Source organism: Muntiacus reevesi, chromosome X (genome assembly GCF_963930625.1).
Source record: "Muntiacus reevesi chromosome X, mMunRee1.1, whole genome shotgun sequence".
Lineage (NCBI taxonomy): Eukaryota > Metazoa > Chordata > Mammalia > Artiodactyla > Cervidae > Muntiacus > Muntiacus reevesi.
Window position 1 is genome coordinate 54,722,477 of NC_089271.1, and position 23,567 is coordinate 54,746,043.

At 37.3% G+C, this 23,567-nt stretch overlaps 1 long non-coding RNA gene and 1 other non-coding gene across 2 annotated transcripts in view; both read left to right on the forward strand.

Moving 5' to 3' along the window:
• The window catches only part of LOC136153535 (uncharacterized), a 43,432-nt gene that overhangs the window by 14,530 nt on the left and 5,335 nt on the right, over positions 1 to 23,567 (forward strand). The gene's annotated exons all lie outside the window — the stretch shown is intronic.
• On the forward strand, positions 14,221 to 14,293 carry TRNAY-GUA (transfer RNA tyrosine (anticodon GUA)). The gene has a single exon. It is a non-coding gene; the product is annotated as a tRNA-Tyr (tRNA).

Here is a 23,567-nt window from a genome sequence, read left to right on the forward strand (position 1 = left end):
TACAGATAAATAGTCTGGAGACAAGGATTGAGAAGATGCAAGAAAAGCTTAAAAAGGACCTAGAAGAAATAAAAAAGTATCAATCAATAATGAATAATGCAAGAGCTGAGATCAAAAGCACTCTGGAGGGAACCAATAGTAGAATAACTGAGGCAGAAGATAGGATAAGCGAGGTGGAAGATAGAATGGTGGAAATAAATGAAGCAGAGAGGGAAAAAGAAAAAAGAGTTAAAAGAAGTGAGGACAACCTCAGAGACCTCTGGGACAATGTCAAACACCCCAAAATTTGGATCATAAGAATCCCAGAAGAAGAAGACAAAAAGAAAGGCCATGAGAAAGTACTTGAGGAGATAATAGTTGAAAACTTCCCTAAAATGGGGAAAGAAATAGCCAGCCAAGTCCAAGAAAACCAGAGAGTCCCAAACAGGATAAACCCAAGGTGAAACACCCCAAGACACATATTAATCAAATTAATGAAGATCAAATACAAAAAACAAATATTAAAAGCAGCAAGGGAAAAACTACAATTAACCCACAAGGGGATCCCCATAAGGATAACAGCTTATCTTTCTGTAGAAACTCTTCAAGCCAGAAGGGAATGGCATGACATACTTAAAGTGATGAAAGAGAAAAAGCTTCATCCCAGATTACTATACCCAACAAGGATCTCATTCAAATATGAAGGAGAAATCAAAAGCTTTACAGACACGTGAAAGCTCAGAAAATTCAGCACCAACAAACCAGCTCTCCTGGAGAATGCAATCCACTTGCAGAGAAGGCAATGCAACCCACTCTAATACTCTTGCCTGGACAATTCCATAGATGGAGGAGCCTGGTAGGCTGCAGTCCATGGAGTCACTAAGAGTGGGACACGACTGAGTGACTTCATTTTCACTTTTCACTTTCATGCATTGCAGAAGGAAATGGCAACCCATTCCAGTTTTCCTGCCTGGAGAATCCCAGGGATGGGGGAGCCTGGTCAGCTGCCATCTACGGGGTCGCACAGAGTCAGACACAACTGGAGCAACTTAGCAGCAGCAGCAGCAAACCAGCTCTCCAACAAATGCTAATGGATCTTCTCCAGACAGAAAACACAGAAAAGGTTTATAAACTTGAACCCAAAACAACAAAGTAAATGGCAATGGGATCATACTTATCAATAATTAACTTAAATGTAAATGGGTTGACTGCCCTAACTAAAAGACAAAGAGTGGCTGAATGGATACATAAACAAGACCCCTGTATATGCTGTCTACAAGAGACCCACCTCAAACCTAGGGACACATACAGACTGAAAGTGAAGGGCTGGAAAAAGACATTTCACACAAATGGAGACCAAAAGAAAGCAGGGATAGCAATACTCATATCAGATAAAATAGACTTTGAAATAAAGGCCATGAAAAGAGACAAAGAAGGACACTACATAATGATCAAAGGATCAATTCAAGAAGAAGATATAACAATTATAAATTTATATGCACCCAACATAGGAGCACCACAATACGTAAGGCAAATGATAACAAATATGAAACTGGAAATTAACAGTAATACAATAATAGTGGGAGACTTTAATACCCCATTTGCACCTATGGATAGATCAACTAAACAGCAAATTAGCAAGGAAACACAAACTTTAAATGATAAATGGACCAGTTAGACCTAATTGATATCAATAAGACATTTCACCCTAAAACAATGAATTTCACTTTCTTCTCAAGTGCACACGGAACCTTCTCCAGGATAGATCACATCCTGGGCCATAAATCTAGCCTTGGTTAAAAAAAAAAAAATTGAAATCATCTCAAGCATCTTTTCTGATCACAATGTGGTCAGATTAGACATCAACTACAGGGAAAAAAAACTATGCAAAATACAAACATATGGAGGCTAAACAACACACTTGTGAATAACCAACAAATCACAGAAGAAATCAAAAGAGAAATCAAAATATGCATAGAAACGAATGAAAATGAAAACACAACAACCCAAAACCTATGGGATTCAGTAAAATCAGTGCTAAGGGGAAGGTTCATAGCAATACAAGCCTACATCAAGAAACAGGAGAGAAATCAAATAAATAACCTAACTCTACACCTAAAGCAACTAGAGAAGGAAGAAATGAAGAAACCCAGGGTTAGTAGAAGAAAAGAAATCACAAAAATCAAGGCAGAAATAAAATAAATAAAATGAAAAAGAAACAAAAGAGACCATAGCAAAAATCAACAAAGCTAAAAGCTGGTTCTTCGAGAGGATAAATAAAATAGACAAACCATTCGACAGACTCATCAAGAAACAAAGGGAGAAGAACCAAATCAACATAATTAGAAATGAAAGTGGAGAAATCACAATAGACAACACAGAAATACAAAGGATCATAAGAGACTACTATCAGCAACTATATGCCAAGAAAATGGACAACTTGGAAGAAATGGGCAAATACTTTGAAAAGTATAACTTTCCAAAACTGAACCAGGAAGAAATAGAAAGTGTTAACAGAGCCATCACAAGCACAGAAATCGAAACTGTAATCAGAAATATTCCAACAAAGAAAAGCCCAGGACCAGATGGCTTCACAGTTGAATTCCACCAAAAATTTAGAGAAGAATTAACACCTGTCCTACTCAAACTCTTCCAGAAAAATGGAGAAGAAGGTAAACTTCTAAACTCATTCTATGAGGCCACCATCACCCTAGTACCAAAACCAGACAAAGATGCCACAAAAAGGAAAAATACAGGCCATTATCACTTATGAACATAGATGCAAAAATCCTTAACAAAACTCTAGCAAACAGAATCCAACAACATATTAAAAAGATCATACATCATGACCAAATGGACTTTATCTGAGGGATGCAAGGATTCTTCAATATTCACAAATCAATCAATGGTATACACCACATTAACAAATTAAAAGATAAAAACCATATGATTATCTCAATAGATGCAGAGAAAGTCTTTGACAAAATTCAACATTGGTTTATGATAAAAAAAAAACCCTCCAGAAAGCAGGCATAGAAGGAACATACCTCAACATAATAAAAGCCATATATGAATAACCCACAGCAAACATTATCCTCAATGGTGAAAAATTGAAAGCAGTTCCTCTAAAGTCAGGAACAAGACAAGGATGCTCACTCTCACCACTACTATTCAACATAGTTTTGGAAGTTTTAGCCACAGCAATCAGAGCAGAAAAAGAAATAAAAAGAATCCAGATTGGAAAAGAAGAAGTAAAACTCTCACTGTTTGCAGTTGACATTATCCTCTACATAGAAAACCCTGAATACTCCACCAGAAAATTACCTGAGCTAATTAATGAATATAATAAAGTTGCAGGATATAAAATTAACACACACTAATCCCTTGCATTCCTATACACTGAGAAAACAGAAAGAAAATTTAAGGCTACAATACCATTCACCATTGCAACAAAAAGAATAAAATACTTAGGAGTATATCTACCTAAAGAAACAAAAGACCTATACATAGAAATCTATAAAACACTGATGAGGGATGGGGAATACGTGTAACTATATGGCTGATTCATGTCAATGTATGACAAAACCCACTGAAATGTTGTGAAGTGATTGGCCTCCAACTAATAAAATAATACTTTAAAAAAAAAAAAACACTGATGAAAGAAATCAAAGAGGACACAAACAGATGGAGAAATATACAGTGTTCATGGATTGGAAGAATCAATATTGTCAAAGTGACTATACTACCCAAAGCAATCTATAGATTCAATGCAATCCCTATCAAGCTACCAACGGTATTTTTCACAGAACTAGAACAAATAATTTCACAACTTGTATGGAAATGCAAAAAACTTTGAATAGCCAAAGCAATCTTGAGAAGGAAGAATGGAACTGGAGGAATCAACCTGCCTGACTTCAGACTCTACTACAAAGCCACCGTCATAAATACAATATGGTACTGACACAAAGACAGAAATATAGATCAAAGGAACAGAATAGAAAGCCCAGAGATAAATCCACGTACCTATGGACACCTTATCTTCGACAAAGGAGGCAAGAATATACAATGGAAAAAAGACAACCTCTTTAACAAGTGGTGCTGGGTAAACTGGTCAACCACTTGTAAACGAATGAAACTAGAACACTTTCTAACACCATACACAAAAATAAACTCAAAATGGGTTAAAGATCTAAATGTAAGACCAGAAACTATAAAACTCTGAGAGGAGAATATAGGCAAAACACTCTCCGACATAAATCACAGCAGGATCCTCTATGACCCACCTCCCAGAATATTGGAAATAAGAGCAAAAATAAACAAATGGGTCCTAATGAAACTTAAAAGCTTTTGCACAACAAAGGAAACTATAAGCAAGGTGAAATGACAGCCCTCAGATTGGGAGAAAATAATTGCATTCGAAGCAACAGACAAAGGATTAATCTCAAAAATATACAAGCAACTCCTGCAGCTCAATTCCAGAAAAATAAGCCACCAAATCAAAAAATGGGCCAAAGAACTAAACAGACATTTCTCCAAAGAAGACATACAGATGGCTAACAAACACATGAAAAGATGCTCAACATCACTCATTATCAGAGAAATGCAAATCAAAACCACAATGAGGTACCATCACAAGCCAGTCAGGATGGCTGCTATCCAAAAGTCTACAAGCAATAAATGTTGGAGAGGGTGTGGAGAAAAGGGAACCCTCTTACACTGTTGGTGGGAATGCAAACTAGTACAGCCGTTATGGAGAACAATGTGGAGATTTCTTAAAAAACTGGAAATAGGACTGCCATATGACCCAGCAATCCCACTCTTGGGCATACACACCAAGGAAACTAGATCTGAAAGAGACACATGTACCCCAATGTTCATTGCAGCGCTGTTTATAATAACCAGGACATGGAAGCAACCTAGGTGTCCATTGGCAGATGAATGGATAAGAAAGCAGTGGTACATATACCAATGGAATATTACTCAGCTATTAAAAGTAATGCATTTGAATCAGTTCTAATGAGGTGGGTGAAACTGGAACTTATTATACAGAGTGTAGTAAGTCAGAAAGAGAAACACCAGTACAGTATATTAATGCATATATATGGCATTTAGAAAGATGGTAACGATGACCCTATATGCAAGACAACAAAAGAGACACAGATGTAAAAAACAGAATGTTGGACTCTGTGGGAGAAGGCGAGAGTGGGATGATTTGAGAAAACAGCATTGAAACATGTATATTATCATATGTGAAATAGATCTCCAGTCCTGGTTTGATGCATGAGGCAGGGTGCTCAGGGCTGGTGCACTGGGATGACCTTGAGAGATGGGATGGGGAGGGAGATGAGTGGGAGGGTCAGGATGGAGAACACATGTACACCCATGGCTGTTTCATATGAATGTATGGCAAAACCACCACAATATTTTAAAGTAATTAGCTTCCAATTACAATAAAAATAAAAAACCCCACTAAAATAGAATACTGGCTCATAGGGAATTATAATAAATATATAATCTGAGAAACACGTAACACAATCTTTTAGCTCTGTACCAAGTTTGCCTTGGTGTTTAATTGCCATAGTTGATTATTATTTATATGTACCAGAGGACTAACATTTTCACAATTTTTGGATGCAAGTTCCCTATTTAGTATATTTATTTTTATCTAATGAATTAAGAGCACTTGTGTGAGTATTTTGCTACTAGGAAGAGTTAGATATCATCCCAGTGTCTCAGAAACCGGTATGGATACTTCATCCTGAAGTATTCGAAATATTCCCATGAGAAACATTTTAGCGTGACAAATGCAGCAGTTTATGCTGCTTGCTGTGTGAGAGATGAGTCAACCAGCATTCTTGCCCATTCCCTACAATTGCTGTTAGCATGGGTTTTGTAAAAATACACTGCTATTAAAATTCTTTCAATGGTCACCTACTGGAAAATTACACCTCCTTGGCATGTGACTTTTAAAACTTTTTGTTTTGACCAAACTGCCCTAGCAGCTCCACATCTCTCACTATTCTCCTGAGTCACCACCCCTTCTTACTTGGTATCCACAGCAACACAAAACTCTCTATCCTTCTCTAAGTCACTAATGCTTTCTTCCCTAAGCATCCTGGGACATGCCTTATATCTGATGATTCTGTCTTACCTGCAGTTGCTATAGTTAGGTGCTTGCCTGTGCTAAATTGCCAATGGTCCATGGATATTTGCTCTAGAACCTGTGGGGAAGAATGATACTGTTCTTGGGTCAGGAAGAAAAGGCAGCCTCCTAAGTTGTGCTACTCTAGACTAGGTTGGGGGCTACCAATGTTGGTGAAAAAATTAGTCAGTCTAAGAAAGAAATGAAAAATTGTATTCAAGCCAAGTTGAGTATTATAACTTGCTAATGGCCTCTCAGAAATCTCCAAAAATTGCTCTACCCTTTAGAAGACAAATCATAATTGTGTAAGTTTTTTTTTTTTTTTGAGACAGAAAGCTGTACATTAAATAATGTATTATTGAGAGTTTATACAATCCAGATCTGCAAGTACCAAGTCGTGGGTAATTATGACCCCTTATGAGATCAAGAAGGAATGATATTTTTAAGGAGTTATCTTATTGATGCTTGAATAATGTTGCTGATATTTTTAAGGAGTTATCTTATTGATGCTTGAATAATGTTGCTGTTTATGGATGAGCAGATATTTCTGCTAATGGGGAAAGTTTGGTGGATGCACAATGCAAATACCCAATGCACAGTAGGAGGGGTGAGGAGACCAGATAAATTACCTTAGGTTTAAATTTTTCTTATCTTGCCATAAAACATGTATTTTATTCCACAGTTTCCCACTTTTGATCATTAATTTTTCTATAGAAAGTATTAGGTGACCAAATATTTTGTCCACCAATGGCAGGGTGATTGCTTGCCTGCTCTAGGTCCATCATATCCCTCAACACTTGGTCTTAATATCCTGGTTCTCTTAGTGCTAGTGGTAAAGAATTTACCTGTCAATGCAGGACATATAAGAGATATGGGTTCAATCCCTGGGAAGATTCCCAGAGGAGGAAATGGCAACCCATTCCAGTATTCTTGCCTGGAGAATCCCCATGGACAGAGGAGCCTGCAGTTCATAAGGTTGCAAAGAGTTGGACACGATTGAAGTGATTTAGCATGCACTCTTTTTGGGGGGAATTATATTAGCAGACTCTTTGGCAAATACTGACAATCAATTCTAGCTTGTCCAGTAAGAGACTTATGCCAATTTTACTTGCAAATGCATAGTGTATGCAAATTATTTTATAGAGAGCTATAGATATGATATATAATTTCAAGTCATTTAGACAAAATCACTGTGATTTAGACAAAATCATTGTGGACAGTGACTACAGTCATGAAATTAAAAGGCGCTTGTTCCTTGAAAGAAAAGCTATGACAAACATAGACAGCATATTAAAAAGTAGAGACTTTACTTAGCCTACAATTGTCCATATACTCAAAGCTATGGTTTTTCCAGTAGTCATGTACAGATGTGAGAGTTGGACAATAAAAAAGGCTGAACACTGAAGAAGTGATGCCTCTGAACTGTGGTGCTGGAGAAGACTCTTGAGAGTCTCTTGGACTGCAAGGCAATCAAAGCAGTTAATCCTGGAGTAAATCAGTCCTGAATATTCATTGGAAGGATTAATGCTGAAGCTGAAGCTCCAATACTTTGACCACCTGATATGAAGAACCAAATCATTGGAAAAGACTCTGATACTGGGAAAGATTGAAGTCAGGAGGAGAAAGGGATGACAGAGGATGAGATGGTTGGATGGCATCACTGACTCAATGGACATGAGCTTGAGCAAACTCTGGGAGATGGTGAAGGACAGGGAAGCCTGGCATGCTGTTGTCCATGGGGTTGCAAAGAATCAGACATGACCAAGTGACTGAACAGCAACAACAATATTTAGACGTAATTATCTTAGTACAGACAGGGGACACAAGCATTAAAGACAATAAACTATTATTGCATAAGTTCCACAAATTAAGTAAAATTGCTGGTAGGATCAACGACATCTTTAGCAAAGATTTAAGCCAAGAGCCTCATGAACCAAATAATTTTCCTAGTATTTCCCCTAAACTGGAAAGATGATTGTTCAGAGCAGAAATTTTACTCTTCACATAGGTCATAAGATTGAATGCATATGAAGATTCATCAGGTATAAAGACATAACCTTCAGTACATAATAGAGCACAAGGTTCCCCTTGGGAAGCGGTTAAAATATTGAGGGCTGTGTGAGTCTGTAGAAATGATTTTAGTTTCATTGAGACTTCTGAATTCAGCAAGCTAATGGTTCACTATCATACAAAGCTTACTGAGTCAATTTTGTTAAAGCCTCTATGTGAGTTCAGTTCAGTAGAGTCACTCAGTCATGTCTGACTCTTTGCAACCCCATGAACCACAGCACGCCAGGCCTCCCTGTCCATCACAAACTCCCAGAGTCCACCCAAACCCATGTCCATCAAGTCGATGATGCCATCTAACCATCTCATCCTCTGTCGTCCCCTTCCCCTCCTGCCCTCAATCTTTCCCAGCATCAGGGTCTTTTCAAATGAGTCAGCTCTTCGCATTAGGTGGCCAAAGTATTGGAGTTTCAGCTTCAACATCAGTCCTTCCAAAGAACACCCAGGACTGATCTCTTTTAGGATGGACTGGTTGGATCTCCTTACAGTCCAAGGGACTCTCAAGAGTCTTCTCCAACAGCACAGATTAAAAGCATCAATTCTTCTGCACTCAGCTTTCTTTATAGTCCAACTCTCACGTCCATAAATGACTACTGGAAAAACCATAGCTTTGACTAGATGGACCTTTGTTGGCAAGGTAATGTCTCTGCTTTTTAATATGCTGTCTAGGTTGGTCATAACTTTCCTTCCAAGGAGTAAGCATCTTTTAATTTCATGACTGCAATCACCATCTGCAGTGATTTTGGAGACCCCCAAAATAAAGTCAGCCACTGTTTCCACTGTTTCCCCATCTAGTTGCCATGAAGTGATGGGACTGGATGCCATGATTTTAGTTTTCTGAATGTTGAGGTTTAAACCAACATTTTCACTCTCTTCTTTCACTTTCATCAAGAGGCTTTTTAGTTCTTCTTCACTTTCTGCCATAAGGGTGGTGTCATCTGCAGATCTGAGGTTATTGATATTTTTCCCAGCAGTCTTGATTCCAGCTTGCACTTCATTCAGCACAGCGTTTCTCATGATGTGCTCAGCATATAAGTTAAATAAGCAGGGCGACAATATACAGCCTTGATGTACTCCTTTTCCTATTTGGAACCAGTCTGTTGTTCCATGTCCAGTTCTAACTGTGGCTTCCTGACCTGCATACAGGTTTCTCAAGAGGCAGGTCAGGTGGTCTGATATTCCCATCTCTTTCAGAATTGTCCACAGTTTATTGTGATCCACGCAGTAAAAGGCTTTGGCATAGTCAATAAAGCAGAAATAGATGTTTTTCTGGAACTCTCTTGCTTTTTTGGTGATCCAGGGGATGTTGGCAATTTAATCTCTGGTTCCTCTGCCTTTACTAAAATCAGCTTGAACATCTGGAAGTTCATGGTTCGTGTATTGCTGAAGCCGAGTTTGGAGAATTTTGAGTATTACTTTACTAGCGTGTGAGATGAGTGCAATTGTGTGGTAGTTTGAGCATTCTTTGACATTGCCTTTCTTTGGGGTTGGAATGACAACTGACTTTTTCCAATCCTGTGGCCACTGCTGAATTTACAGGCCTATTTTGTGCAGAACTTTCACAGCATCATCTTTTAGAATTTGAAATAGCTCAACTGGAATTCCATCACTTCCACTAGCTTTGTTCGTAGTGATGCTTCCTAAGGCCCACTTGACTTCACTTTCCAGGATGTCTGGCTCTAGGTGAGTGATCAGAGCATCGTGGTTATCTGGGTTATTAAGATCTTTTTTGTACAGTTCTTCTGTGTATTCTTGCCATCTCTTCTTAATATCTTCTGCTTCTGTTAGGTCCATACCATTTCTGTACTTTATTGAGCCCATCTTTGCATGAAATGTTTCCTTGGTATCTCTAATTTTCTTGAAGAGATCTCTAGTCTTTCCCAATCTACTGTTTTCCTCTATGTCTTTGCACTGGTCACTGAGGAAGGCTTTCTTATCTCTCCTTGCTATTCTTTGCAACTCTGCATTCAAATGGGAATATCTTTCCTTTTCTCCTTTGCTTTTTGCTTCTTTTTGCTTTTCACAACTATTTGTAAGGTCTCCTCAGACAGCCATTTTGCCTTTTTGCATTTCTTTTTCATGGAGATGGTCTTGATACCTGTCTCCTATACAATGTCATGAACCTCTGTCCATAGTTCATCAGGCACTCTATCAGATCTAGTCCCTTAAACCTATTTCTCACTTTCACTGTATAATCATAAGGGATTTGATTTAGGTCATACCTGAATGGTCTAGTGGTTTCCCCCATTTTCTTCAATTTAATTCTGAATTTGGCAATAAGGAGTTCATGATGTGAGCCACGGTCAGCTCCTGGTCTTGTTTTTGCTGACTGTATATAGCTTCTTCATCTTTGGCTGCAAGGAACATAATCAACCTGATTTCGGTGTTGACCATCTGGTGATGTCCATATGTAGAGTCTTCTCTTGTGTTGTTGGAAGAGGGTGTTTGCTATGACCAGTGCGTTTTCTTGGCAAAACTCCATTAGCCATTGCCCTGCTTCATTCTGTACTCCAAGGTCAAATTTGCCTTTTACTCCAGGTACTTCTTGACTTCCTACTTTTGCATTCCAGTCCCCTATAATGAAAAGGATGTCTTTTTTGGGTGTTAGTTCTAAGAGGTCTTGGTTTTTTTTTTGTTTGTTTGTTTGCTTGTTTGTTAGTTCTAAGAGGTCTTGTAAGCCTTCATAGAACCATTCAACTTCAGCTTCTTCAGCATTACTGATTGGGTGTAGACTTGGATTACCATGATATTTAATGGTTTGCCTTGGAAACAAACAGAGATCATTCTGTCGTTTTTGATATTGCATCTAAGTACTGCATTTCAGACTCTTTTGTTGACCTTGATAGCTACTCCATTTCTTCTAAGGGATTCTTGCCCACAGAAGTAGATATAATGGTTATCTGAGTTAAATTCACCAATTCCAGTCCATCTTAGCTCACTGATTCCTAGAATGTTGATGTTTACTCTTGCCATCTCCTGTTTGACAACTTCCAATTTGCCTTGATTCATGGACCTAACATTCCAGGTTCCCATGCAATATTGCTCTTTACAGCATCGGACCTTGCTTCTATCACCAGTCACATCCACACCTGGGTGTTGTTTTTGCTTTGGCTCCATCCCTTCATTCTTTCTGGAGTTATTTTTTCACTGATCTCTAGTAGCATATTGGGCACCTACCGATCTGGGTTGTTCATCTTTCAGTGTCCTATCTTTTTGCCTTTGCATACTGTTCATGGGGTTCTCAAGGGAAGAATACTGAAGTGCTTTGCCATTCCCTTCTCCAGTGGGCCACATTCTATCAGACATCTATCTCCACCATGACCCGTCTGTCTTGGTTGGCCCCACACAGCATGGCTTAGCTTCATTGAGTTAGAGAAGGCTGTGATCCATGTGATTAGACTGGCTAGTTGTCTGTGATTGTGGTTTCAGTCGGTCTGCACTCTGATGCCCTCTCTCAGTGTCTACCGTCTTACTTGGGTTTCTCTTACCTTGGATGTGGGGTATCTCTTCACAGCGACTCCAGCAAAGTGCAGCCACTGCTCCTTACCTTTGATGTGAGGTGGCTCCTCTTGGCCACTCCTGTGCCGTGCAGCCGATTTTACTCTATGTGAGTAAAATTTTCTATTCCAAGTGAAGGAATAAAATATGTATCAAATGATCATACCATTGGAAAACTGATCAAACCTAATGTGCCCACATTAAAGGCATTTTGGCAGGGGCTGTTTCTAAGGTTACTACTCATAAGTGGCCTTGGGCCCAAGGGAAGCCAATCTCCCTTACCAACCTGAGAAAGCCAAGGCAACAAATTTGTTAAAAAAAATCCACTGGGTCCCATTTCAGTTCAGTTCAGTTCAGTCGCTCAGTCGTGTCCGACTCTTTGCGACCCCATGAATCGCAGCACACCAGGCCTCCCCGTCCATCACCAGCTCCCGGAGTTTACCCAAACACATATCCATCGAATTGGTGATGCCATCTAACCATCTCATCCCCTGTTGCCCCCTACTCCTCCTGCCCCCAATCCCTCCCAGCATCAGGGTCTTTTCCAATGAGTCAACTCTTCGCATGAGGTGGCCAAAGTATTGGAGTTTCAGCTTCAACATCAGTCCTTCCATTGAGCACCCAGGACTGATCTGCTTTAGGATGGACTGGTTGGATCTCCTTGCAGTCCAAGGGACTCTCAAGAGTCTTCTCCAACACCACAGTTCAAAGCATCAATTCTTCGGTGCTCAGCTTTCTTCACAGTCGAACTCTCACATCCATACATGACCACTGGAAAAACCATAGCCTTGACCAGATGGACCTTTGTTGGCAAAGTAATGTCTCTGCTTTTTAATATGCTATCTAGGTTGGTCATAACTTTTCTTCCAAGGAGTAAGCATCTTTTAATTTCATCTACCCAATATTTAACACCTAGTGAAAGAGAGTATTTATGGACAGATTCAGAACAGGCATCATTAATTGGCCAGATAAGGGGGGTTTCACATAGTGGTAACTTTAGCTTGCATGGTGCTAGAGTTTCTTTCAAAATAAAATTTCTAAGAGTCATCCAATTAAAGCCTTGGAGTGGGAAAATCCACCAAGGCAACCTGGGAGTACTGGACATAGATAATTGGCCACCAGAGATTGGATTGATTTTTGAAACTTGCAAATGACTGAGCCCAAGGAAGCACTACATTTGGTTCTTAAACAAAAGTGTGAGCAAACTGTCAAAGTAATCAGAATATAAGCCTGGTCCAGTATCTTGGGTCAACTGTCTACTTCAAATGTTGTCCTCTTGTCCTGCTCTGGTAGTGGCAGTCTTAATTAGTCATAGTCATGTATCAGAAATAGGAGATGCAATCCATCCAGGCAGGGCTTGATATGATCCCTTCCAATATGGCTGTAAAAAGTCCTTTATTTCATGTTGTTTTCAGTGAGCATGATCTCCTGGTTTATAGGTCATGGTGAATCTGATCTTCATTCAAAGACAGATTACTGTGATAAACTTTAGAAACAAATTTAGAATGTCATTTTAATAATTTAACTAAATTTTGCAATAATAGCACAACGACAAGGAGCTATTGTTAAGTGAGTCTTAGGCAGTAAATACAGAACTCAATTAACAAAACTAGAATTTAATATCCACTGAAACATGAACTTTTGCTGTCTAAAATTAACCTCATTTCAATAATATAGCCAAATTCAAACCATTTTGTTTGCAAAATAAATTTATCAAAATAAATTTGATAAATTGATCACATAGGCTCTTTTAAATTAGCTCTACTGGAACATTTCATGAAACATCTCAGACTGAAATTTTAGAGACCCCTCAAGGTCAGGAAGCCCACACAAAGGGTGTGTCAGAGATTCCACAAAGGGTGTGTCAGAGATTCCACTGACACCTGTATCTGTCAGTTTGGGTGAATTCCCCCTCTTCTCATAGCACTCAAAATACCTCGGGATCCTGCACCTGTTAGGAGGCAGCCTTCCTTATTTACCTGATAAAGCAATTGAGAAACTAGGAGCTTCTAAACTCTGGAGGGATCAGATAGACAAAAAAGATAAATCTTCAATTCTACTTACAAAATTATAATTTACCAAATTCCTATAAGTCATAATTAGCTTCAGGGGAAAGGAAGCTAATATCTGAAAAACACAGTTTGGACAGAACTCCAAAATTATAACCATATTCATCTGTTTGCTTAGTCCTATGTGAGTAATCCTTGATGTTAATCTTACAGTTTTATAAAGCCATCAGGTTTTCCATTACAGTTCTTTAATTTCTTAATCAGTTCAGCAGTATGATCTGAGTTATCAGAAAAAAGTTAGTTGATCAGCTGTGTCCAACTCTTTGTGACCCCATGGACTGTAGCCCACCAGGCTCCTCTATCCCTGGAATTCTCCAGGTAAGAATATTGGAGTGGGTTGCAATTCCCTTCTCCAGGGGTTCTTCCCAACCTAGGGATTGAAGCCAGGTCTCTGGTATTGTGAGCAGATTCTTTGCTGCCTGAGGCACCAGTGAAGCCTAAGTTATCAGAAACCCAAGTAGGGCTTTCCTGATAGCTAAGTTGGTAAAGAATCTGCCTGTAATGCAGGAGACCCTAGTTCAATTCCTGGGTCAGGAAGATCCGCTGGAAAAGGGATAGGCTACCCACTCTAGTATTCTGGCCTGGACAATTCCGTCCATGGGGTCACAAAGAGTCAGACATGACTGAGTGACTTTCATACTTATAAAGAAGTCCTTTCTAAGAATCTTCTTGAAGGTGAAACACTTTTTTATTGGAAAAAGCATCATATTACAACAGAAACTGTCTATAACTAGCAAAAGACTTAAAATGCAAAATGCAAGGTTGAAGACCTTTGTCAATTACAATGCAATTGACAAACGGGTTACTGATGTGACATACGACAATTTAAGATAATTACTAGAATTATGACTGATATTTTACCGGAATATACCAAATTTTTAGTAGTTACATATGATTTCTAAACTATTTATATTAATAACACTTACCTATATGATACAACCTTAGTTTTATCAACATTCATTTGACAATGCCTCCCATGTAATAGCATACCAAATAAGCCTAATCTGTTTAATATTTCTTTTTGAGATGCAGAGAAAATAAATATTTTGAGGTGTTCCATGGACCCTTTGGAAAACCTCAAATTTAGCTAGAGGTTGATTGAACCTCACTTGGAATTTGATCTTTGGAAAGTTTATAAAAATATCAAAAAGTTTCAAAACACCTAGTCAAATAAAATCATAGGTCACTGTGAAATAATACCCACTCACTTAACAAATGTGACAATAAATGATCTTAAAAGTTGTAATAAATCACTTAAAGGCAAAAAATCTACTACCAAAGCAGCTCAATATTTTAAGAAAACTGTTTTCTCAAAAGAGAGAGTAAATCAAACTCCAGGCTTTCATCAGCCTACTCTTTATAACAAGATTTACTTAATTAAGTTCAATCTAATTTTAGTCAATCCTGACTATGCATAGAACTCTTCTCAGTATTCCTCCTCCACAAACCTTCTATAACTTTTGGTATCTATATTATTCTGTCTCTCAGTTTCTTTTCTATTCAGAAACTACCAACTATATGATAAAACCACCTCCTTTCTCCCCTTTAACCAAATGCTTTTCCATTCCTCAAGCAATATTTTACTGAAAACACATTTCCAATTTCCCTGCATATTGAAATGTTTCTTTTATTATTTTAGTAAACTTAGTTATATATATTATAATTATTCACCTTATTACCTAGTTTTTAGCAAAAACTAGGAAGTAAACAATTATTAACTGTACTTTACATGAGCATTTTGCAGGTTTACAAGCTTATAAATACTACTTATGGTTTCTGGAAAACATGTACTTTCTTGCAGAAAATGTCTTAGTGTGGTAGAAAACACTAATAGCCCTAATTATCTTCTCTGTAAAAGAAACCCTATGTTCAGTAATAAATGTTCCAGTATCATATTTGGAAATTATCTGGATAGTCAATGGATTCTCATTATTTAATTTAGTTCAGCAAAATCATAAAGTGTCAAGTTGTCAAAATCTGGAGAGACTATTTAAGATAGACATTCTCCAAACATAATTATTCCTAAATCGTTTACATAAAAGCTTTTAAATCATTTACCTCTACTTTATTTACTTAAAATTTCATCATATCATTCTTTTCTTACTGACAAACTTTGTAACAGGAATAAAAAGGTCTTATTTGAGTTCTAGTAAACCTAGGTACCATAAAAAGCATTATCCTTAATGTTGGTAATGGTAAAGACATGTCTATATTAATTAAATCAACAAATTTAGGTTTAATTTAATACCAAATATTAATTCAATCTTGAATATTTCCCAGATCACATGTACCCAAAATTCATTCTGGACTGTTTATTCTATATTTTTGAGTATTTATATATAAGTGCTTAATTTTTTAAGCCAAATCAACAGGGCTCTTTTACGAATTAATTCTGCAGATACCACACATCTACAACACACATATATGGATACATACAAATACATAGAGACACTCCATAGTTCCCATTCCAAAATTTCAGCCATGAATCAGGTTCAATAATATAAACTTCATCAGTTACAAAGAAGTTGGATTCATACTGGGTTTCTGGTAGATGGAACAAATCAAGGTCACCTTCTAGACGGCTAAATGTTTTTTACTAATTTTATGGAGAAGACACTTATAATTTCTATTTATCCTTGACAAGTCAAGTGCCAAATTACTTATCCCCTTTCCTGAAATTTGCATTTCAAAAAGATGGCAGACCTAAGGTTTTCTGGAGAATATTAGGTCATTTGCATCTCAAAGGCATAGGAGGAGAAAGGCAAGTTCCTTCTAAAGAGGACTTTGTTCCCTTAAGGCCAGAATTTTTCTCCCTCAATTTTTTTTTTGCTTACAAACCTCTTAAGATAAATAGGGGCGGGGTGTAGGAGTGGTGAATTTTGGATTATTTTTGGAGCCATGGAAATCATCCTATAGAGACTAGATTTATTAAAAAAGGACAGTTGACTTTTTTTCTTGAAGAACTGGGTGACCACCTCAATGACATCAAAGGACTGACATACCCATTTACCTATGTTGGAACGCTTTGATTTCCCTCATTTAGCTTGGAACAGAAGCACCCTCACCCGGCAGTAGTCCTGCGCTGTGATATACATAGTCACTCAGTTGTGTCTGACTCTTTGTGACCCCATGGGACTGTAGCCCTCCAGGCTTCTCTGCCCATGGGGATTCTCCAGGCAAGAATACTTGAGTGGATTGCCATGCCCTCCTCCAGTGGATCTTCCCAACCCAGGGATCGAATCCAGGTCTCCCACACTGTAAGTGGATTCTTTACCATCTGAGCCATCACTTCTCGGCCTTTGGCTAAGATCAAGTGTACCATCTGAGCCACCAGGGAAGCCCATGTATACTGGAGTGGGTAGTCTATCTCTTCTCCAGGGGGGTCTTCCTGACCAGGAATAAAACCAGGGTCTCCTGCACTGAAGGTGGATTCTTTACCAGCTGAGCTATCAGAGAAGCTCCTCCCCCCCGCCGCCAGTATTCCTATCAGGCTCCAAATATCAGCTATGGCAGGTTTACAGACCACATCTTGGTAATCCATTTACAAACACTTCTGTGGATCCTCCCGGGTTTAAGAAATTGTTTAACCATGATCCTCAGTTTTGAATTTTGTGTAAAGGGGCTTGTCTACAGCTTCAGTTGGTCCTATTTCTAAAGATAATAATCTAATAATGTCTTTGGAATGGAAAGGCAATTCAGGCAGAAGATTACTAGAAAGAGTATTCAAATAAATTAGGATAGAGGCGGTACATTTTACATGATTAATCTTTAATTAGCTTTCTATAACAAATCTTGCAATGAAGTTATTTTGGAAATTTTGAAGACTTTTTGGGGCTTGTGCATATCAATTAAAGTAGATACAGTAGTTTCAGGTGGGACATCTCTAAAACTTTAACAATTTAAAGTTTTTTCCAATTCAGAAGATCCAAGGAGCTAGCCCTACAAATATTTTCCCCTGCTAATCTAATTTTAGAGAAGAGGAAAACTCTTACCACTGTTATTTCCAATAGACACTGCAGGCACAGATCCAGAAGATTGCTGGCTTAACTACATACAAAAAATCAGTTTTGGAGAGCCAAAAGAACAACATCCTGACCATTTCAGGTCCTGATTTCCTTGAATTCCCAATTAGGTAATTGCAAGTATACAAAAACCCAGCTGGTTTTCCTACAGGTTGCTGTTTGCCTAGGAGCTGTTTGGTCTTTGAGGAAAAACTTTCTATTGTTAATTTCATAGCCTAATTCAAATACGAGATATGATCAAAACAACGTTTGAAGACAGTGTGATGGGTCAAATGTGTGTTGCTACTGAGTCTAGCACCCCAAGGGTTATCACTGGGTTGGTTCAACTCTTTTTTGTATCTTTGTTTTTCCTTGTGACAATCTAAAACCACCATGGGTGCTCAGGCCACTAGGCTATCAGCCTCTGTTGTGCTCACTAGATGAGCAGTAGTTACCTAATGGTTGTAGTGGGTATCTGTTATTTTTCAAAGCTGAATAATTTAATCTCTCATTTCACTAGCAAAAGTTTTGTTCAGACCATATATCAACTCTATTTTCTCAATTTAAGCCAAATTTAACAAAACTCCAGCCACCTATGTTTCCTCTATCCCTCTAGTTCACTGACTAGAAATGCACTGGTGCCCCTTAAGACTCCAAGTCTTAAGTAAAGCAGCTCAAATAAAATTTTCAGGATCATCACCCAAACAATGAGATCTGGATATCAGGAGAACTCACCAGAACACCTGAGGAATACCAAGAAGCCGGTAGCTCAATGGGCCCACACTTGGTACCGAGCAGTGGCTCCAGGCAGATTTCAGGTGTGTTCTGGTGAATGCCTCTGATATCCCGCCAACTATGCCAAGTTTGTATCAATGAAAATTTAATCAATTTAAGAAAGAAATGTAAATTTTTATTTGAATCAAATTGAGAATTATAACCCAGGAAAGCTCAGAAAGCTTGGAAAACTGTTCTGTCCATTAGAAGGCAAAGCACAATGATATATTTTTTTTTTTTAGAGACACACAGGTACACATCATATGACATATTACTGACAGTTTACACAATCCAGATCTGCAAGTACAAAGTGGTAAGTCATCATGATCCCTTACAAGATCAAGAAGGAATGTTATCTTTTAAGGAGTTGACTTGTTGATGCCAGAAGAATGCTGGTATTTCTGCCGATGGGGAAAGTTTGGTCAGTGGACAATGCAGATTCACAACACACAGTAGAGAGAGGAGAGGAGGCCAAAGGGTAGAGCAAATTTTTTATGTTTAACTTTTTATTTTCTCTTTAAAAATTTATCAAACTGGATATTGCTTTACAATATTATGATGGTTTTTACCATACATCAGTATGAAATGGCCATAGGTATACATGTGTTGCCCCCACCTCCCTCCCCACTCTATCCTTTCAGGTTGTCACAGAGCACCAACTTTGGGTGCCTTGCTTCATACATCAAACTCTCACTGGTTATATATTTTACATATGGTAGTGTATATGTTTCAATACTATTTTCTCAAATCATCTCACCCTCCCCTCCCACTGAGTCCAAAATCTGTTCTTTACATCTGTGTTTCCTTTGCTGCCCTGTATAAGATCATCAGTAATTTTTTTCTTACCTTGCCATAAAATATTAATTTTATTTCACAGCAATAGAACTTTCCCATATTTTATTGTGTAAATAAGCCCTCTCTTCAGAAACATATCTCTTGTCTTAAATATTCTCAACTTGGGGAAACTATACATTGGAACACCCTCAGCCTGGAAGACTTTATCAGGAACCTTTCAAGATAAAAGCCTCCCAGGCTAATTCTTCTGTTCTATACACCAAGGAAAACCCACAACCTAAAATCTAGGAGTTAAATTTTGGTCAGGGACCTTACTGAGGACTACAGCTGCAGGGGTGGGGGTGGGGGGCAGCTTCTTAGATTTCTCTGAGGAAGTGCCCCAAGAGGTAAGGGAGGAATCAGGATATATAGGAGATTTTATTAAAAACAAAAAGCTGTTAGGTCGAACATCAAAAGATTATTGGTAATCACAAAAACAAACATCTCAAGTTAATTATTTTAGCACTTTTTTATGCATGAGAAACTACAAAAATCTGGGCTTCTTGAAATTATTCTTTAGATATGCATCTTGAATATCTAGGATCACATCCTGAATTCCTCTCAAGGCCTACAGTCAGGGGTGAGGAGGCAGCTGCAGTGACTGATGGCTTGATCCTTATAGAATTGAAATGATGGACAACATCTTTTGTTTACTGAAATGGCAGGAAACATTCCCTTTTTATATGTTCTGCCCTTGCTGTGTTTCTACTCCTTTGTGTCTCCTTGAGGTTCCTAAATTCTGTGTGAGTACTGCTGGTATATAAAAATAAGTCAAGGTATGTGGTAGGTGGGGCTTCTCAGGTGACTTAACTGGTAAAGAATCCTCCTGCAATACAGGAGACACAGGTTCAATTCCTGGGTCGGGAAGATCTCCTAGAGAAGGGAATGGCAACCTACTCCAGTATTCTTGCTTGGAGAATCCCATGGATAGAGAAGCCTAGCAGGCTACAGTCCATGGAGACACAAAGAGTTGGACACGACTGATTGACTAAACACACACACACACAAGGCAGGTAGCATCAATTCCTTGTAGTACAATATATGTAATAGATGTAGAGTGAGTCCACATTCTCATCCCTTTCCATCTCTAATGCACCTGGTTCTTGGATAATCTAAGCTACTTTTCAATTTTAATCAAATGACAAGAGAGGTCTCAAGGCTGCCACAGGTTACTTAAACCTCTAGTTTTTGGTGACCTATTGTTCCATATCTGAAAACCACTAATGATTCAGTTTTTAATCCCAGCAAGACTACCTTTTATTTTCCCATAGTCATAAAAAGAACTATTTAAAGCAAAAAATAATGAGTTTTATAAAAATTGTTGAAATAAAATATATGATCATGATCACACAAGGGAGAAGGATCAGTAGAATTATAATATTTTCAAATTTATTATGTTTATGAGAAGTGGTAAATATTAACTCTAAGAGATTGTGATAAGTTAAAGATGCATATTGTAACTCTTGAGCAACTACTAAAAGTCATGCAAAAAGTTATAGATTTATACATATATATTTAGTATTAAACATAATACAAAAATATTATTATCCTTAATGAATTAGGAATGTGAAATAGATGAAATAGAGGAATAATATACAAATAGGACAAAGAGAAAACAAATAGCAAATGATTCAATCACATGCAAAATTATATTAAATGAAAATAGACTAAATACTCCAATAAAAAACAGGGTTTATTAGACAGGATAATAAATCAAGTCCCAACCACTCACAAAAAGATGCACTTTAATGTAAATACTCAAATAGGTTGAAAATAAAAGGATGGAAAGTGATATATCATGCAAAATGTAAAACTAAGAACAATCTTGTGGCTATGTAAGTGAGGACTTCAAGTAATATAATATCACATGAAATAAAGTGAGGAATTTCAGAAAGAGAGTGGGTTGATAAACAATAATGCTAAATACATGTGCACCTAAAAACAGAACTTTCAAATTCATGAGACAAATATAGATAGCTCTAAAGGAAGAAACAGATATATCCACATTTGTAACTGGTAACTTTTAAAACTCTTCTCTGAGTAATTGATAGGAGCTACATTAAAAAATAGTAAGAATTTAGAAGATTTCAAAAATAGTGTCACCCAAGTTAATGTAATTGATATTTTATAGAAAACCACATTCAGTAACTACAGAATTCATGCTATTTTCAAGGACACATGAATTACTCACTAAGCTAGACTCTATTCTGGGCCACAGATTATCCATGTGTATTTTGGATATTTGCATATATTATCTATATTTGTCAAAAAATACAAAGTAAATGTAAGTTTGAGATCTAACAAAGTATGTTCTCAGGTTACAATATAACTATTATATTAGAAATAAATAGCCATGTAATAGCTAGAGGATATCTAGAAATAGCTCTAAATATTTATAAATGAAATCACACACTTCTAAATAAAATAGTAATCAGAGATAAAATCATAAGGAGAATTAAAAGATATTTTGAATTGAATATTCTGTAACCACAACATACCACAATGTTTAGGGTACAGTTAGAGCAATACACAAATGGAAATTTACAGTTTTAAATGCTTCTACTAGAAAAACAGTCTTAAAAAATAAGTCACCTAAATTTTCATCTTTAAAAGCTGACAAAAGATGAGCAAATTAAATCCAAAGTAAGACGAAGATGCCACACACAAAAGAAAACTATAGGCCAATATCACTGATGAATATAGGTGCAAAAATACTTAACAAAATTCTAGCAAACAGAATCCTACTACATATTAAAAATATCATACATCATGACCAAGTGAGCTTTATCCCGGGAATTCAAGGATTCTTTAATATCCACAAATCAATCGATGTAATACACCACACTAACAAATTGAAACAAAAAAACCATATGATTATCTCAATAGATGCAGAGAAAGCCTTTGATAAAATTCAACATCCATTTATGATAAAAACTCTCCAGAAAGCAGGAATAGAAGGAACATACCTCAACATAATAAAAGCTATATATGACAAACCCACAGCAAACATTATCCTCAATGGTGAAAAATTGAAAGCATTTCCCTTAAAGTCAGGAACAAGACAAGGGTGCCCACTCTCACCACTACTATTCAACATAGTTTTGAAAGTGTTGGTCACAACAATCAGAGCAGAAAAAGAAATAAAAGGAATACAGATAGGAAAAGAAGAAGTAAAACTCACTGTTTGCAGATGACATGATCCTCTACATAGAAAACCCTAAAGACTCTACAAGAAAATTACTAGAGTTAATCAATGAATACAGTAATGTTGCAGGATGTAAAATTAACACACAGTAATCCCTTGCATTCCTATACACTAACAATGAGAAAACAGAAAGAGAAATTAAGGAAATAATAGCATTCACTATTGTAACAAAAAGAATAAAATACTTAGGAGTATATCTACCTAAAGAAATGAAAGACCTAAATATAGAAAACTATAAAACACTGATGAAAGAAATCAAAGAGTACACAAACAGATGGAGAAATATACTGTGCTCACGGATTGGAAGAATCAATATTTTGAAAATGACTATACGACCCAAAGCAATCTATAGATTCAATGCAATCCTTATCAAGCTACCAACGGTATTTTTCACAGAACTAGAACAAATAATTTCACAGTTTGTATGGAAATGCAAAAAAACCTCGAATAGCCAAAACAATCTTGAGAAAGAAGAATGGAACTGGAGGGATCAACCTGCCCAACTTCAGACTCTACTACAAAGCCACAGTCATCAAGACAGTATGGTACTGGCACAAAGACAGAAATATACATCAATGGAACAAAACAGAAAGCCCAGAGATAAATCCATGCACCTATGGACACCTTATCTTTGACAAAGGAGGCAAGGATATACAATGGAAAAAAGATAACTTCTTTAACAAGTGGTGCTGGGAAAACTGGTCAACCACTTGTAAAAGAATAAAACTAGAACACCTTCTAACACCATACACAAAAATAAACTCCAAATGGATTAAAGATCTAAATGTAAGACCAGAAACTATTAAACTCCTAGAGGAGAACATAGGCAAAACACTCTCCGACATAAATCACAGCAGGATCCTCTATGACCCACCTCCCAGAATATTGGAAATAAAAGCAAAAATAAACAAATGGGACCTAATGAAACTTAAAAGCTTTTGCACAACAAAGGAAACTATAAGTAAGGTGAAAAGACTGCCCTCAGAATGGGAGAAAAT